At 47.0% G+C, this 16,160-nt stretch overlaps 1 long non-coding RNA gene across 1 annotated transcript in view; it reads left to right on the forward strand.

Moving 5' to 3' along the window:
* The first annotated feature begins 829 nt into the window (after positions 1-829).
* Positions 830-16,160, forward strand: part of LOC138580737 (uncharacterized) — an 84,116-nt gene continuing 68,785 nt past the window's right edge. The window contains exons 1-2 of the long non-coding RNA XR_011304341.1: positions 830-923; positions 15,826-15,930. This is a non-coding gene — a long non-coding RNA (uncharacterized lncRNA). The remainder of the gene's footprint in view (positions 924-15,825; positions 15,931-16,160) is intronic.

The following is a 16,160-nucleotide window of genomic DNA, read 5'->3' on the forward strand; positions in this document are numbered from 1 at the left end:
CTGAAAATAAGGCAGGAGGCATTACAGCAAAGAGAAGTGGACAACTTTCACAAATAGTGATTCACAATTTTTCCTACAGTTTGAGTAACCTTGGTGCATTTTGGGTAACACATTTGGCGAATTGTGTATTTTAAATTACATTAGGTCATGGATCGTGAAACATACCAGCTGGACAGTGCACTAAGTCATCAAACTGGCCCAGATTCGGTCCACAAAATCTCCTGGCAATGGTTGGTGCTCTTAATGCCTGGTAATATCTCTTCTGCTTTGGCTTGATTTGATGGTGTCTGCTGTCCTCCTCCACTCCCTCCTCCGCACCAGCTGGCTTCTTATGATGGTCTCTCCCATAGCTGCTTCACGTGGCGTTTAGATGTGGTAGTACTGTCAGACATTTTGTCTCACTTGTTGTAGCTGGTTCTCTTGGTGTCTTCCCTCTGGCTGACTTTAACGGTTGGGTGTCTCTCTGTTGGTTCTGCTTCTTGAGGGAGTCTGGCGTCTGCCTCGCACCAGGGGTGTTGCTAGGTCTGGAAAAGACCCGGGGCTACCCTGATGTCGGAAATGTCGGGACTGGGGGCTAGCTAGCCTTTTGGGTGTAGCTCCCAAGATTCTATCCGGGGCTACAGCCAAAAGACCAGGGGCTATAGCCCCCTTAGCCCCCCCCCCCCTAGCAACGCCTCTGCCTCGCACCCTCAACCGCCTCTACCGTGGCTTCCGCTCTGACAGTGACAGGCGCGCGCATTTCATACTAGCACTCGAAGTTCCGGCCCTGCGGCGAGTGGGCATGCCATAAATGCAAAGGCAAGCAGATACTTCCGGGTCTCCTGGTCCCACCCTCGGGCCCAAAGAAAGCTGATCGTGGGGAAACTACTTTCGTGTAATGTCATTATTCAGTTGACCGCATCCCGCGGTTTCAGCTTCCGGTGGTAAGTGATGTTTTTCCTCTTTATCCTGAAACACGCCTGTTTGTACTTGATAAAACAATTTCCAGAATATGCTCCTCAGCAGATAGGTGGTTTGCAATCAACGAACGTGCATTTCACATTTTCGAAAGTTTATTTTCGTTTACACCGGCTTAAGATGTGTGGGGCCCCTTTGGAAATAATTTGAAGCCACAGCGCCCCACCCCCGTACCCCAACCGCCCCCCCTCATCGCTTTGTGGTTGAAAAACAATGCGTAAAATTATAATATACACCAAGGAATGAAGCAGGGAGTTAATGGGAGCAGATAGTTCACGGGACAGGCAGCCAGCAGGGTGCTGAAACAGTAAATGTCCAGGGGCTAATGTTGCGGAAACCATCAATAGTCAAAGTAAAGTCAAAGAGGTTTAGGTGACAGCCTGAGGGTATTGAAAAGACTGTCAAATGCGCTGTGAAAACCGAACATTTAATGATGTTGCTCTCTCAGCAAGTGGCTAATGTTGACGAAACTGGAGTAAAAAGGCAATGAGGGTGAGGTCGAGGTGACAGCCTGGGCAATGAGGGTGAGGTCGAGGTGACAGCCTGAGGGTACCTGCAAAGGTAGACTGTCAAATGTGTGCTGCCAAACGCACATTTAATGATGTTGCTATGCAAGTTTCTCAGCTGCTCAGGGGCTCCTCTGAGGCTCAGGGCCCGTTTCAACCGAAAAGTTTGAAAAGCTCTGATGCTGTCCCAGTTGCCGCTTTCACAGTTATTACGAGGTAGTTTGGTAGCATTATATAGCTGTTCATGCCTTAAAGTAGTTTTTCATATAGCCCTAGGTGTGGACAGGGATGAAGTCAGACTTTAGAACAAAGGTCCTTGGAAGCTGCTGCCGATTGGCTGATACACTTTGTCAAAATACCACATTTTTCTGACCATGGGAAAATACCAGGTTTTTCTGGAACTGATAGTGTCTTTCCTTGAAGAAAATGATGTAGTTTGTTCCACAGTAGAGCACTATAGGCTGCTGTAGAATTGTCTCAATGGTGAACTACTTTATGGGGTGGATCAGTAGATCTTTGGTCAAATTGAGTGCACTCTTTTTTTTTAGTACATGTAAAGTTTGGTGGTGATATTTCCACTCAACCACTTCTAGACTAGGCATAAAGCTCTTTATGCATCGTTGTAGTATCCTAATTGGTTATCATACCACGCATTTGCAGACTCTTCAGCATGTTCTGGCCCTTCCGAGCCACCATATCCTGCAAAGCGATACAAGAGATTATGGGGCATGCAGGCAAGAACGAGAGGAAGCAGTCTAGTGCGCCTCGCTTTCAACCCCGTCTCCTGCTGTCCAAGAACCAGTGCCTCATTTAAAAGTGTAAACTCAAAGGTTTTTATTGTTTAACCAATAAAGCAATGTTCAGCAAACCCTCTCTGTGCAGCTCATCTTTCAAATGTTGGCTTCTCCATGCTGTGAACTGGCAGGCCTATTCAAGTCAAGGTAAAGGAAGGAGATTGCTCTCGAAGGACAAAACTTCTATACAAGACTATGAGCTTCACATGAAAGTATTCAAGACTTCATCGTGGGACTGCAGAAGTTGGCCAATACTATTGTTTGTGGCCTTATGGCTGATCAACTAATTTGTGAGCTGTTAATACTTCACTGTACAAGTCACTAAAGTGCTGAAAGCTCTTCGGCTCATCAGAGGTCCCATGTTGGATGAACCCATCACCATTTCAAAAGGTTTAGAACAGTAGTACATTCAGTGAGTGGTGAAAGTCAAAGGAACAGATTTGATAGAAGAACGTGTAGTCCAAACCTCGCGAAGAGTCGTTAGCGTCCAGTACGTTGTGTTCATAATGGAGGATTCCACCAAAGGGAAGGATAAAACGCATAGGGGGCTTCAGATGCAGCAGTAATTCATGCTTGGCAGACAGTCACAAATATCCAGCCATATGTAATGACTGTGCTGTATGCAAAAATAGGTAACTTGGCGAAAATGTGCAAATCCACACAACTAGACGTATAGGCTTATACTGCATCACAGTCTCCAAGGCGCTTTTTTTTTAAATGACAGCACTCTCATGCATAAGCCCAACATCAATCCTCGTGCCTATGAATGTCAGAAATTACACATAGTTGGATACAGAATGCAAAATTAAAGGCTGATATGCGGTGAGAATGCCCTATGTTTCAAAAATTGGTCCCTCAATACTAGGCTGGCAAGACCAAGGTTCATTTGCATATACATGTAGACCACTGAAGAGATGATGCTGTACTTATAATGCACCAATAATTGTCTGACGAACTACTCATTAAGTATGCCACATTTTTCTGCCTGGAATTCGGATCAATGACCGGATAACTACAGGAAATCAAGCTACATGAGGGAGTGTGTGCTCTGTAACACAAAGTGGGTACCGATCCACTCACAACTAGGTAAGACTAACACACCCTTCCAGACACCATGGAGACAGAAGGCGTGAACGAGGCAGAATAGGTAATCGAATGAGGCAATTCCATAGTTCTTACTAAGAAACCTGACAGAAAATTGTTACAGCTATGTGTCGGCATATGCAGCAAACATCAGATTAGTACCCATTGCCTAACATAACAGACCCGATTGTACAATTATGTTAAGCCACATACTTTTCATAAATGGATCTCAGGAACTCATATCACCAGAAACTCCTCCATCCTGTGACCAAACCACTCACAGCATTTGTAACTCCTGAGAGCACCCAGGCTCACCTAAATGCCATTTGTGCTTTCATCAGCTGCATCTATTTTCCAATGGATGATGTCACACCTACTCCACAATCTCCCCCTCACCATATGCTTCCAGGATGATCTTTTGGTGGAGTCTTCCTAGTAGAGCAGGATCAAACCTTAGGTAAAGTTCCTAAAGAATGGACACACCTGGGCATTTCTCATCAGTGATCTGTAGAGAACATCTTTTCACAGGATGGCGTCACCCCAGAGATGAGCTTAGTGAATTTGTTTGAAGATGCCCTTAAGCCCTCAAGGAACAAACAGCTCCTCCTGTTCATGTGCATGACAGAGTACTAATCCAAACCTGTGCAAACATTTTCAGAGAAACATCTCCACTGAGAGCACTTCTACAGAAAAATAAAGTTTCATGTGATGTGACCAATGAAATGATGCTTTCAACAAAGTGGTTCTGCATGCATTCAACCATTCCATCCTCAGAAACGTACCATTCTAACGGTGGATGCCCGTGCATATAGAATGAGAGCGGTGCCCCTTCAGAAATCCAAGTATTCAAAGGTTGCAGTGCCATCCACTTGAAAATTCCTCTCAGCTTCAGAATCTAATTAATCCATCATAGAGAGAGAAATGTTGGCTTGTGCGTGTGCCACTGAATACTTTTCATGCATACGTTTTGGGCAGAGGATTCAGCCTCAGCACTGACCACAAGCCTTCAGTTGGCATCTTCCCTTTCGGGGGTATGACGAAAGCTACTTCTTGCCTAACCAGGTTTCTGGCAAAACGCCAAGAGTTTTTCACTTGACATTGAACACATTCCCCATTTACAAGAACTTGGAAGCAAACTTTCTCAGCTCCTGATGCCCCAGTGATCCCATTGACTGGAGTGGGGGAATGTGTGTCGTAGCGTGCATGAAAGATGCCACTCAGTTCACACTGGGAGTTATTTCAGAGGACCGGTGATCACAAGACTTTTAGTCAGATAAGATTATATGAGCTGTCACAGCCACCATTTGGGGATGGCCATCAGATTACTACCGAAAGCCTTAGCTGCAACCTTCTTGGACAATAGCGGCAGAACTTTTCTTACTTTCGAACATTCTCATGCAACACAACATGTTTATTTCTTGAGCAGTACTGCGCTCCACCCTGATCTCCTAGCACACAAGAGTCATTGGGCATGACCGTCACCAAACCCTGACTGAGGGAAAGGTTTTAGTCGCCAAGGATGGACTTTGAAGAAGATATTTAAGTAGGAAAGTGTGCCATTTGTAAGGAAAGGGACAAGGGATTACAGACACTGACACCTCCCATAAATAGTAGACATGGGAGATGATAGGAGTCGATTTCATCAGATCTTTCTCGGACCTTCACTTGGAACAGAAATATGCATTAGTAATTATAATTTTTCCTTTATAATGTGCTTAATACTTACAAGTGGTAAATAAGCAAGGGATCGGGATTCAAACCTGTGTTGCTGCATTATTTTGCTTCCAAGACAAACGCGTTGGCCCAGAGCTATTCCTCCTCACCAACACTAACATCAAAATGGTTATTGGTATACTTTCTACAAAAAATAACAACTGCATGCTGTCTCAGCATATTCAGGGATCTCTTTCAGAGTGGAGTGAATAGTATCCCAAATAGCGCCTTTCAGACTACAGAGTCTAATTCACTTCGAGTGCCATGGCCTCTTATCACAAACGGTATGGGATAAAGCACTGCAAGTCATCCGGATACCATCCTAGAAGGAACACTCAGATCGAAAGAAATAACATATACATCCTCAAAAACTGCAAACGAAGATTGATGATGCAACAGGAAGAAGTATGTGGCAGTAGCCAATCACAAAGTGATAGCACACACCACAATGGGGACCGGCTTGTTTCAGTATATGAGTCTTGTTTCAGTATATGAGTGGATTATTTTATTTATTTTTACATTTATAAAGCGCTCACACAGCCCGTGGGCATCGAGGCGCTGTTACAGGAATTGTTTTTTTTTCTTCTTAGTTGCGTAATTGTTTTTTTTTGTTGTCTTAGTTACGTATTTATAACGTGCTCAAACACCCAGTGGTTTCTAAGCACGGACCCGGGGATCGAACCTGTGTTGCTTCCGTGTCGTTTTGCTTCCAAGACGCGCACGCTGCCGCTGAGCTATCCTCCCGGGATGCTCTCACAACACAAAACATGGACCATATTGAAATCCCAGAGCAATGCACCCATCCACGACGCAATAAAAGCCAAAGTAGGAAACGTTCGAAAGGACAGAGAAACATGTTTTAACCAAAAACATGTCACTAATGCTTAGTCCCTGAAAGAAGGGGGTTGGGTGAAAATAAAACTGGCCACTTAAACAGCTTCAAAGTTTAGTGCACCATGGAAAGAAACACAAGTTTCTCAAAACACCGTTTGGAAAATGGCACATAAACGGCAGAGACATATATAAGAAAGGCAGAGATTTAAAAAAAAACAAAGTGAACAGAATCACGAATAAGTAATAAGAGGGGGAACTCTTCCAATTACAAGTCAAGACTACCGAACCCACTTTAAACCTGGAAACCAAGAACTCACACTCCTAAAAATAAAGCTGTATTCATAACAAACTGTATAAGAACAAGACTGGTCCTATGAAGATTAAAACACAAGCATTCAAGAGCTGCAGAACATCAAAGGAGAAAGAGAGGAATGAAGACCCTAAAACGATGGCACTGAAGCACTTCGCTCCATGAGAACTAATATAACCCCACATCATGTACAAGATTACAAACTTTATTCTGATCTTTGATGGCTGCCATCTACAGGGTTCTGAAAGCCCTGGCCTTTTTAGTTTTATTACATAAAATGATGTAATTAAAAACATTTTGTTTTCGAAAGATAGTTATGCAAAAAATTGACAAAAGAACAGAGACTCTCCGAATGGTGTGCTAACCCTCAATTGATTAAGGGGAATGAGACAAATGAGGTCTGCCACACCAAGCCGCCGAAGTCCTGCGACAAAAACAACAGGAGAACACGGCGGAACCAGAGCCGTGAAAGAAGCACGTCAGCTGATTCAGTAAGAACATCAAAGTTTTCAACTCGGAAAATAAGAACTTTGTCACCACATAACTCCGTTAGAGGGAACATATGGATTTCAAACCAAAGAACAAAACAAAGAGATGGACTGAAAAAGGAGCTGTATATCCCATACAGCCAAGATAAAGAGCCAACATACTATCAAGTTGGAGAAAATAGGAATTAAACATGATGACACTATCCTTAACAGGAAAAACGTCAGATCTGAAGATTCCTTTGATTACCAACGGAGAACGAAAGAAGACAAAAATCGAGAAGGTACGCCAAGGAGAACAGAAAAAAGAGAAGAGGTAACAAAAAACGTGAGTGGAAATCGGCGAGCCCGAAAAGATCCTGACAACGAGAAGTGGTCAAGATCCGCAGATCCCCAAGAAGTTGACCCTGGGAACGGGAAAGGATGGGAGAAGACGACCTTTCAAGACCCTTTGACGACTGGTCGAGTACCAAGAGGGCCATCGCCCAGGTTTAACAGTGACGTTCGAGTCGGAAGAAACCTTACCGAAACAGAACAACCGTATTAGGGATCAGGACGAAGGATCACAAATGAGTGAACACCAACAATGGACTTGGATCTTGAAAGCTCTGGTGAGTAAAACCAGAAGATAGCCATTCAGCGAGGCTACAACTTCCCAGGACCTCAGTCCGGAGGCTGTGAAACTGCCTGCAGTCCAACAACTAATAACCATGGGCTTCTGCAACACCAGAGGTTTTGGCCATCTCCTGACACCCAGTGATGTTAATTTGGGTGCCTTTTTCATCCTGTGTCTTCAGGAGACTTGGCTAACCAGAAAGCATTATCTGGATGGCTTCGAAACGTATTTGACATCGGTGCTAAAGGGCTTAAAGGGGCGCCCATTCTCGGGACTTCTGACAGCAATACGTTCCGGAAGTGAATTCCACTATGTAAAGCCTCTAACATCAAATCTCTTTTTTCAAGTGTCACTATTAAACTGAAGACAAGATAAACGTCAAGACAAGAGCGATCAAGGGGACGACCTGATACTAATTAATACGTACTGGAATCCCCTGGCCATAACAAATGAGAAATGTATGAAAATGGCTGAGAAAATCCTCGAAGAAGTCTGCACAGTCTGCCAACCAAAATTCATCATACTATGTGGCGACTTGAATGCTTCTTGTCTGAAACCAAATGGAAATAAGAAAAATCTCAAAAATATGCCTTTAACTATGGTGAGAGGATCCTTGTGGTCATCGCTGATGACTTCTCGCAACCTACGTAATCTTCATACTTTAACAGAAAAAGACATTGAACAGATACCAACGTGGGAGAGAAACGGACAAAGTGCTAACATAGATTACATATTCGTATCCAGAGAGCTTCTCCTTCAAATTAGCGAGTTCAAAACAATCAGAACCATCAACAGTGACCACAATCTCTCGAGGATTAGGTGGATAACAAGACAGGAGACAAGATCTTAAGATGATGGCAGAAGTTGAAGACTGTAGCGGTGGTACTCGCCTTCGATTAAGTGCAAAAGCAATTATAGAGGTACCTGAAAGCTATAATCAGATCAGGACTGCAAACACAGATAAAACAACCACAGGCTCCATCAAATACAAACCACTTTTATCCACCTACCAAACTAAGAAGAAAAACTGGAGCAATCACACATTAACATCTCATCAACGTGAATATGATAAACACCTGGTCGCAGAAAGGAAAAAACGTAGAAAGGCTAAAGTCCTGGCACAGAAAACGAACTCTCGAGAACATCAAGACCAGTCCATCGCAGAAGCAAAGCGATACAAAAACTGGCTGAGGTCTCAACAAGTAATTCTTTACCAGGCTGATGCTGCTGAAGTGCTGAAATCAGTGTGTGGTAGGAAGTCCAGAGCGTTCTGGACTTTATTTTAGTCGTTTGTAGTTGTTTTTATTAATCTATTGGAAAACAACATAGGAGAAAAAGCCTGGATTGAGCATTTTACCACACTGTTCCAAAAAGCAGAGGAAACCCTGGCAACTCACATGGAGAGCAGCGTTGCCGAATGGAGCGACTCTTGCGACATGGAAGAGATTAAGAACGAAACATCAGAATTGTACACCTCACGCGCTCTGGAGCCCGACGGAATCACCAATGCAGATTTAAAAGAAAATCCACAAGAATGGGCCTCTTTTATATATAGAGAGTCATCAGAAACTGCACTGAGACTAGATCTATTCCATCATCCTGGACAACATCAATTGTGGTCCCTATTTATAAGAGTGGACCCAGGGAAACAGCAAATAATTACTGTCCCATAGCCTTTTACTGGACGTTATTGGCAAGGTTTTTGGGTCTTTGATTTTGGACAACTTTCAATCTTGGGCCAGAGCATCTGGTAATGAAGACCCCTTTCAATCAGGGTTTGTTAAGGACGCGGGAACATCATCAAACATCCACCTCTTGAACATGCTAAAGGGAAAAATTCTGGATGGCAGGCAGCCCAAGGATTTTCTTGACTTTTGTTGACCTGGTTCAAGCATTCGTCCAGGTCAATCGGGAAATCCTGTGGGAAAAAACAATCAGAAAGAAAATGCCCTGACAACATCCTAGAGCCACTTAAATCTCCATCGAAATACATCAATGAGAGTACGTCTGAACAAGGGAGGTAGCTTGTCGAAAGAAATCCAAACAGCAAGAGGGGTTAAACAGGGGTGTCCCTTCGCACCTACCCTTTTCAATTCGTACCTATGGGATTTCAAAGACCAGGAACCTGTCTGTTTTCACTTTCCGTGGCAGCCATAGTAAACAAAGAAAATGTCTACCACACCTGTAGTCCCTCCTCCCTTTCCATGGCAGCCATTGAAGTACATTGAAAAAAAGTAAACAAAAAATGCCCGCCATGGGGGCGCTAGAGAGCCCGGCCAAGATGGCTGCAGGTCTCTCCAGCACCTGAATATATCCGGCCTTCTGTCTGGTGCATTTGTGCCCAATTTCGCTATCATGCTGCAGAAACCTGCTCTTTATTGCAGTGTGACTCAGCTACAACAATCCTGGGAAGATTTGGCGCCTAATTAACCTGATTTCAGCAGCTCCAGGGACTGCTAGTGGAGGCCCGCCGTCTGCCGTGCAGTGGAGGAGGGGCTGCCTCGTTGTGTGTGGAGAAGTTGCGTGGCCCTGGTGGGGCGCCCTCATCGCAGTGGTGTAGGAGGCTGAGCTTGGGTGGAGGATCCTGGTGGACGGCGACTCGTCCGGCTGTGGAGGAACCCCGGGCCGAGAGCAGCTGGAGCGGGCCGGGAGGGCGCCGGAGGTCCGCGTTTGGGAGGAGCCCGCCCGCAGGGAAGGCGACGTCCTGTGGTCTCGGACAGCGAGTGCAAGGTGAGGCGCCGGGGAAGTGTGGGGTCCTTCCCCTTCCTCCCCCGATCTAACTCGGAGTGCGGGGCGGCGGTCATTCGGATCTGCCCGCGCGTCATCATCTGACCGGCGCTGCTCCTGGCGTGTCTCCCGCTCCTGATGTGCCTCCCGAGCCGGCGGTGCACAGTGGAGCCACGATAAATCTGAAATAGACACGCCGCTGACTGTTGCGGAGGTCGGACTGTTGCAGGCTCTGGTGTCCTGGAACCGTGGTGGCGAGGAGCATTTGGAAGCATTAGGAAGCCTCACAAAGGAGACCGTGGGAAAGGCCCCGTAAACACATCTGCTGGACACAATGGAGTAGCCTACTAATTCTCCATAGACCCAAGAAATATCCTCATTGCACGCCGCACCCTGCGAGTGGCGGACCGAGGCGCAATTTCAGTGTGGACTGGGTGGCCCCGGTCATAGTGCTAACACCCCAGGACATGGAATGCACTGCCCATGCTGATAGATACGGCACTGCGGGTGGTGGTTAAGGACTGCGCGGCTCAGTCTTCGTGATACACGGAGCCAGGTGGCACACTTGCAAGTAGAGGAGGAGGGGAATAATACAGAACCCGGGTGCCATCACTCGGGCTGCGGCCACGCACCTGGGTCGGTGCCTGATTCCCCTTGGGTCCCTGGACACGCACGAATGCCACGCCGCGGAGCGGGGTCGCCTGGGTCGGAACCAAGTGGTTTATCAAGGCATCTGTGGTGACTAGCTATGTTCACACAGTTGCAGTCTGTAATACAGTCCCTGGATGGCAAGTTAGATACATTAACCTGCAAAGTGGACCACATGCAGGTTCGTTTGGACAGATATGGCGAGCGACTGGACTTGTCGGAAGGGAGAGTGTCGAGAATGGAGGATGAGATGGCCCCGGTCTCAGAGATGCGGCAGAGATGAAGAGGTCCCTGAGAGAGCTCAAGTAAAAGCAGGAAGACTTAGAATCTAGGTCAAGAAGAAATAATATCAGGATCGTTGGCTTATCAGAATCGGCTGACCAGAAGAACATGGAGACCCTGGTGGAGGGGATACTCCAGGAGGCCTTGGGAACCAAGGGGTTCTCCCCGCTGTGCATTGTCGAGCATGCACATAGGATACCAGGTGGACAGAGACCGATCCCCGGAGCACCACCCCGACCACTAATTGCTCGCCTGTTGAATTACAGGGATAGAGACACAGCGCTTCGGAAAGCCAGAGAGAAAGGGACGGTCACGTATAAGGGTGATGCAATCAAGTTCTTTCTGGATTTTTCGTACAATGTACAGGGGACCAGGAGGACATTTATCAACGTAAAAAAAAGGTTACGAAACAAGAACATAAAATACGCCATGCTATTCCCAGCTAAACTGAGGGTTGAACACAACGGGAGGTCTCTCTTCTTCCTGACCCTGGAGGAGGCGGCCTCCTTCCTTGATACACTGCCTAGATCCCTCAGACATGGAGGTAATAATGTCTAATGAGTTGCCTGGGAATACTTAGACTGGGCATCAGCGTGAAGTCAAGTACAATTTGAGCTCGAATCAGCAGGTCAGTGGCCAATAAACCTGCGAGGGTGCGGAGGTGGGTCGGGCTTGTAGCTGCACCTCGAGCGAGAGCACAGCACTAGTATGTTTGGGGCGAATTGGGAGCTGGAAAGTTGGGGTGTTCAGTGAGGAGGGGTGGGTATATCGAGGGGAGGGGATTGGGACAGGGGTATAAAAGGGGTTGGGCAGTTCACCGACAAGTTGGGGTGTTTGTTGGAGGGGGGGACGGGCTGCACAAAGGCACAAGCGACACAGACATCTGGTACGCGGAGAGGCGATTTAAGGATATACAGAGTGAAATAAGAATGGTAGAATCACAGGAGCTCTGGACCACTAGGCAAGTCCCGCCCAACTCTTTCCTTTATGGCAGCGCTTACATTTTTTACTTGGAATGTCAGGTGGCTAAATAGCCCGTCCAAAAGCCGGAAAGTCCTGCAGTACATGATATGCCATCAGGTTGGAGTGGCCTTCCTTCAGGAGACTCACCTGATGGCAGACACAGAGTCCAAATTTGGTGGTAGTTGGGGGTGCCACAGGTACTTCTCTTCTTATTCTTCCTATGCCAGGGGGGTCTGCATTCTAATTCATAGCGCAGTGGGATTGCATCAGGCCAGAGTCCTGAAGGATGGGGGGGGCAGGGTGTTGGTGGTACAGGGGATTATCCCAGGGAGGCTGTACACACTGGTCAGCTACTGTGGTCCCAATTTAGACACGATTGAGTCCTTGGAGTGGATTGAAAGGCAATTGGGCAGCATTCCCAAAGGTGAGATCTTGTCAGGGGGAGATTTCAATACCCAGCTAGATTTGAGTCGTGACCGAATGGGGGAATCCACGCCCCCAAGCAGCAGGAGTTCCAATAAACACCAAGGTATGCTCCAAGTGTGGGACATAGAGGACATTTGGATGGTGAGGAACTCTGCGGTGAGCCAATATACACATCATTCAGCTCCACATGGCTCGGCAGCAAGACTGGATTTCTTTTTAGTGTCTCGGTCAACTCTGGGCCAAGTCTCTGGCGTCCCACACTCTCGGAACATGCCCCCGCATTATTAGCCATCACTCTAACGGGTAGGACGAGACCTCCCTGGAGATTTAAGAGTACAGAGTTAACAGAGTGAACGGACGTGGTCTTTAAAGAATGAGGGATCGGTGAGCTCATTGGGCACTTTGTGGGAGGGGTTTAAATGCGTAATACACAGGGAGTGTATAGCTAAAGAAGCAAGGATACTGAAACACCTACAGAAAGAACTATCTGAAAAGGAGGCCACTATCCGCACCCTGCAGGAGGCCGCTCCCATCCCCACTCAAGCTCAACAGGCGGAAATTCTGCAGAAACTCGAGGAGTTTCACACCCTGGCACAGAGGGAGGTAAAATACTTATGGTACAGGATAGCCCCCCGACAGTATGGCGAGGGTCAGGTACCGGGTCGTTCACTCGCCAGAGCCACTAGAATGGACAGACAGGAAGGCAGGATAGTGGCGATAACTGATGGTAATGGGTTGGACCAGTTCGAAGATGCGAAAATTGTTCAAGAGTTCCATGATTTCTACAAACACTTATACTCTACCCAGACACGTGTGGCCCAGGCAGACATGGAGGCGTATCTGGATCAGGTTGGGCTGTACTGGAGCTCGGAGGAACAATGGGAGTGGCTGAATAGACCCTTACTGTTAGAAGATGTAGTTGGGGCAATTAAATCACTACCAGGAGGGAAGACCCCATGCCCGGACGGGTTCACAGCCGAATTTTATAAATGTTATATCGTCAAGCTGGCTCCTTATCTGCTGCGAGTATATCAGCAGGCAGTGGACGAAGGGAGACTCCCTGACTCCCTTAGAGAGGCGGTAGTGGTGGTACTGCTTAAACCTGGGAAACCAGGAAATGACTGCTTGTCTTACCGCCCGATATCGCTTCTTAATCTTGATAATAAAATATTAGCTAAAATCCTGGCAACCAGATTGGCGGCACTAATGCCGACAATGGTGAGGGCGGACCAGGCTGGATTTATTCCAGGCCGGTCGACGTCATTCAGGCTATGAAGGATGTTCGGGCTTATAGCTGCGTTACCCCAGGATGAGCCCGTAGTAGCTACCCCACTCGACGCCACTAAGGCGTTCGACTACATTGAGTGGGCATTCTTGTTTTCAGTCCTACGCAGACTGGGCCTGGGGGAACTGTTAATCTGCCTGATACGGTTGCTGTACAATGACCTGGTAGCCAAGGTGAGAATAAATGGGCAGACTGCAGAACTGATAACTCTATAGCGTGGCACTCGCCAGGGGTGCCCACTTTCCCCCTTGTTGTTCGCGCTGGCCATAGAGCCGTGGGCCGAGCGGGTGAGGCACATGTACACCGTTGTATCTGACTATACAACCATCGTGTGGTGATATCTTTATATGCGGACGATATGGTTCTGTTTGTACGGCACCTTGAAGTCAACCTTGACCCTATCATGGCAGATGTTCAGCTCTTTGGTGAACTTTCTGGTCTTCAAATAAATGATAGTAAATCAATAATATTCCCGTTAACAGAATCAGCCAGCCAGTTTCAGGATATTGGGGATTCCAGTGGGACCTGCTCCAAACCTGCTATTTAGGGATCACGATAGCTAGGGATGAAGGGGTGGTATACCAAAGCAACTACGTGAGAACACTACAGACAGCCAAATAGGCAATGTCCATATGGGGCTCCCTCCCCTTGAACCTTTATGGTAGGATTTCAACTGTCAAGATGGCCATTCTCCCCAGGCTTCTCCATGTATTCCTAAATACTCCAATAAAAGTACCCATGGGCTACTTCCGGGAGCTGCGATCAATAGTGACATAATTCATATGGGCTGTTAAGCGACCTAGGATCTCGTGGGACAAGCTCACTGCACCTGTGTGGGAGGGGGGTTTGGCCCTGCCAGATTTCGAGCTATATTACACAGTGGCGCAGGCTGGCTTTCTCCTATACTGGTACGGGACGAGTACTGAGCGGAGGCATGTTGAGGTGGAAAGATCGATTGCGTCCCTGGCGCTGCTGCGGTCCATTATTTCAACTGCCCCAAACCGATCACACTTAGCCAATAATATGGTGGACCTGACATGTAGGGCATAGACCCGGCTGGAGCGTAAAAAGAAAGGGGACACGCTATACTCGCCAGAACTCCTGATTATATAAATCCCTGACATCCCCTTGTCCAGTGAAACAAGATTTGTGACTCTGATGAAAAGGCTAGCGGTGGCAAAATTTGGGGACCTCTTTTCAAATTGGAAATTCATCTTGGTTGAACAATTGAGGGAGAAAGGGTCTCTATCAGCATTAGATGTGTTCACGTATTGTAGACTGCGGGTGACGCTACAGCAAATTTTCCCATCCTTTCCTGAACAACCTCAGGTCGCGGAGCTATTGGATAGAATGATAAGGGGGTAGCCAGGGCGCCGCATAACTTCTGCTATGTATACAATGGCCATGAGAAATAGGCCAACGACTAAGACATCACCACGGGAAGCCCGGGGAAAGACGCTAGGGAGGGACATATCGGAAGCAGTATGGGGGTATTGCTGTGAAATGATAAGGAAAGGGGCAACTTGCACGAGGTTCAAACTGGTCCACTTTAAGTTTTTACATCAATACTACTACTACCCGGCACAACTGAAGGGTTTCTACCCCCAGAACACCGGGAATCATAATAGATGCAGGCAGGCTGAGGCGGGGTACCTCCATGTAGCATGGGACTGCAAAGGTATTAAACAATTTTGGGGACAGGTCTACAAAGTAATTGGAGGAATTGTGGGAAGGGAGATTCCACCAGACCCCGTACAGGCCCTGTTGGGTTACACCAAGTCGATACCCAGAGACACTAGGAAACTGGTGGGGCTTCTCTTGATCCTGGCCAAGCGAAGGGTGGCGATTGGGTGGGGTGTGAAACGCTGCCCAACAGTTACCCAATGGTCCGCAGACATTTTGTACTGCAACTACATGAAGACCAGGTGGGGCAATATGTAGGGCAACAGGTGGGGGGAGAGACGGATGTTGGACGCATATACACTTTATTTGCTTAAGCAGTCCGATGATGCAGACTCTGAATCCTATGTGTCACCTGAGGTCTTCCAACAAACCTGAGGACGGAGATCGAGATCACTCTGAATTCGCTGCCCCACCCAGGGAGGAACCCAAATGCGGGTACTGAGCCCTCAGGTAATCGAGACCCCCTGAAAAGCATGTGCCTTCACTTCTTTTTTTTTTCTTCTTTTTTTGAAGGAGGAATTCGGTCCACGTTCTGCAGATTCCACATGGACCACTGAAAACCAAAACAAAAAAAGCAGCGTGATGGTCGTGCAAATGCGTGAGCAGGCTTACCGTCGGGTAAGGCTAAAAAACGAACAAATCTGTTTGTTTGTGAGCGTAAAGAAAACCTGCGCTGGGTACTAATGCTAAATCTGGCCATCTACCAGAATTTTATTTTGTTGTTGCCCCGAATTATACCCAAAACGAATTTCCAGTTTGCATTTGTTATTGCAAATGTGTGGTTTCTAAGACAGTTCTTATACTGCGTATTGGCCTGCTTAAGAAGTAGCTTTTTCTGTTTTGGTGTA

This window comes from Ambystoma mexicanum, chromosome 3p (genome assembly GCF_040938575.1).
Source record: "Ambystoma mexicanum isolate Mex_15411 chromosome 3p, UKY_AmexF1_1, whole genome shotgun sequence".
NCBI classification, from domain to species: Eukaryota; Metazoa; Chordata; class Amphibia; order Caudata; family Ambystomatidae; genus Ambystoma; species Ambystoma mexicanum.